The sequence below is a fragment of the Spermophilus citellus genome (genome assembly GCF_964194105.1).
Source record: "Spermophilus citellus genome assembly, chromosome: 15".
Taxonomy (NCBI): domain Eukaryota; kingdom Metazoa; phylum Chordata; class Mammalia; order Rodentia; family Sciuridae; genus Spermophilus; species Spermophilus citellus.
Genome location: NC_138195.1, coordinates 90,866,993 through 90,870,277, shown reverse-complemented (window position 1 = coordinate 90,870,277; position 3,285 = coordinate 90,866,993).

The window sequence follows — 3,285 nt, the reverse complement described above, 5'->3', positions numbered from 1 at the left end:
TTCCGGCCGCCCAGCCCCTGGGAATCCTGGGAAATGCAGGCGGCTGGGGGGGTCGGGGGCGGGGCGGGGCGGGGCGGGGCGGGGGCGGGGCGGGGGCGGGGCGGGGCGGGGCCATCGCTGGAAAACACTGGAGAGTGAGTCGCAAAGACCCGGCTCCATCTCGCCACACCTCGGACACCCGCTGCTCTGTACAGCCCTTGCTTCCCGCAGTTTGTCCCTTCGGCAAATGAAACTTAGTATTAAAAGCCAATATCTACCGAGCTGAAGAATGAAAGACGGGAGATGATTCAGGCAGTTGAATGGTTTCGGGTTTGACACCTGAGTGACAAGATGTGATTTCAACTTTAATGTCACCACCTCGTCTGCAAGGTTGAGACTGAAGTGCCGAGGAGAGGGAGAAGGCACAGGAAGACAGAACGGTGGGCTCGGGATGATGGTGGCACGAGGGTCGGGGGTTAGAAGTGAACGTGGTGCTCTCTCTGAAGCCTTTGTGTAGTTAGTGTGGTACACAGTAGGTTTTCAATCCTTCAGCTGGAAACTGGAGATAAACATGTGCACGTGCGCCTTGCCTTTCCCCAGGAATGTGGTGAGGATCAAATAATGCATATGAAAACACTTTGAATACCATAATTTGGTATACACTTTTTAAAAAGTGAATGGTGGTAGTAGCGAAAGAAGAAAGAAGCAATTGAGTTCTGGGTACAGAAGAACACAAAATTAATGAAAAATTATGGAAAGAAGAATAAAAAATAACAGTGAAAATTATCAAAGTGGTGGTAATCACCAGTGACTCAGGAAGTCTGAGGCAGGAGGATCACAAGTTTGAGGTTGACCTCAGCAATTAAGGGAGACCCTGTCTCAAAAATTTTAAAAAAAGGACTGGGAATGTGTTTCAATGGTAGAGCACCCCTGTGTTAAATTCTCAGCATATATATTTAAAAGTTAGAAAAAAGAGGGCTGGGGATGTGGCTCAAGCGGTAGGGCGCTCGCCTGGCATGCGAGTCTCTCTCTTTCTCTCTCTCTCTCTCTTCTCTCCTCTTTCACTCTCTCTTTAAAAAAAAAAAAAGTTAGAAAAAAGAAACTCCAGGAAGGAACTAACATTATTTTCAATTTGTTCAATCTTCTATGTTCAAAACTGATTTCATATAAAGCTCTTTTGCTCACACTTCTTTTTTTTTTTTTTTTTTTGTACCTGGGATTGAATCTTGGGCATTCCTCCACTGAGCTACATCCCCAGTCCTTTTTATTTTTGAGATCAGTTCTTGCTAAATTGCCCAGGCTGGCCTTGAACTGCAAACCTTCTGCCTCAGTCTCCTGAACAGCTGGGATCACAGGCATGAACCACTATACCCAGCTTCTCACACCCTTTTCAAGCTCTGCCAACAGAATTGTTTTCTGACAGTTACTCAAGTCAAAAACCTTGCACTCATCCTTGATACTTCCCTTTCTCTTAACACCCTATGTTTTGATCAGCTATCATAGTCTTTAAACTATATCCAGAATGTTATAATTCACCATTAGCACATCTACTACCCTGACACAAACCACCATCATCCCTTTCCTGGTTACAGAAACACCTCTGCTGGGTGTGGTGGCACATTCCTGAAATTCCAGTGACTCAGGAAGCTGAGGCAGGAGAATAGCAAGTTCAGAGCCAGCCTCAGCAATTTAGTGAAGCCCTAAGCAATTTAGCAAGACTCTGCCTCAAAATAAAAAATAAGAAAGGGCTGGGAATGTGGCTCAGTGGTTAAGCACCCTTGGGTTCAGTCCCTAATACCAAACCAAGCAACACAAACAACAAGAAACCCTGCACCTTTAACTCAGGGAGTCCCGACTAGTGACAGTTTTGCCTGTTCAAAGGACACTTGGCAATATTTGGAGACATTTTCTGATGTTTAACTCAGGGGAGGGGCCCACCACTCTGAAAAGTATCCATAACAAAGAATTATCCCCTTCCAGAGAATGTCAGTGATGATGGGTTTGAGAAACTCCTCATTCTGGCTTTTGCCTTTAACTCCTTCTCTGCCAAATCTATTCTTAACAAAGCAGCCCAAAAGGTCATGACAACATTTTTTTTTAAATATTTAATTTTTAGTTGTAGTTGGACTCAATATCTTTATTTATTTTTATATGGTGCTGAGGATCGAACCCAGGGCCTTGCTAGAGCTAGGCTGCCCAATACATAATTGTTTATTAACTTTATTTTTCTGTGGCACTAAGGATTGAACCCAGTGCCTCATACGTGTGAGGCAAGCGCTCTATCACTGAGCCCCAGCCCCAGCCCCAGCCCCAGCCCCCAGTATATAATCATTGAGTAAATGTTGCATGAAAAGGTGCAAAAGGTGGGCTCGGTGGTGATTACTGTAATCCTAGTGACTTGAGAATTAGAAGCAGGAGGATTGTAAATTCAAGGACAGCCTTGCCAACTTAGCAAGACACTGCCTCAAAAATAAAAAAAAAATGAATTAAAAAGCAGGTGGGCTGTGGTTGTAGTTCTGTGGCAGAGCATCCCTGGTTTAATTCACAGTAATGCAAAAATTTTAAAAAAAAATGTATGACAGTCCCAAAGAAAATGGCTTGGTTGATCAGCAGGTAGCTGTAGGAGGATGAAGAGAGAAGAAAACTGATAAAAAGTGTGGGCTTGCTAATAAGGAAGTGCCTTGGTTACTTATTCAAGAAACAACATGGTTTATAGAAGATGAAAGAGGAAGATAGCCAGATGTACTCGCAGAGTTTGGAAAAAGAGAAATAGGAAGAAGAGATGAGTAGTTCAATGAGATTCTGAACTTTGGAGAGAGAGAGAGATGGGGATGAAGAATTGTTAGGATCTGGTATTATATGTGCAGATATAGTCTCTCTTGGTTTCTTCCTCAAGAAAATCTTTGGCAAAGCATCCATATTGATAGGTAGAGCATGCCTATGTACATTAGTGGTTACGATTGAAGGCTTTACTTTAGAACCCATCGATTGGGTTCCAGTCTCAGTTTTGGCACTCATCATGTGACTTTGGGCAACTTCTCAGTGCCCTGATTTGCTTATCTTTTTATTTTTTATTTTTTAAGTACCAGGGATTGAATTCAGTAGCACTAGGCCACTAAGCCACATCCTTAGCCCTTTTTGTATTTTATTTAGAAACAGGGTCTCACTGAGTTGCTTAGCACCTCACTGTTGCTGAGGCTGGCTTTGAACTCCTGCCTCAGCCTCTGGTTTGCTTATCTTTGAAATGAGTATAATACTAGTGTCTATCTTGTATAGCTATTTTCAGGAGTCAATGAGATAATAAGA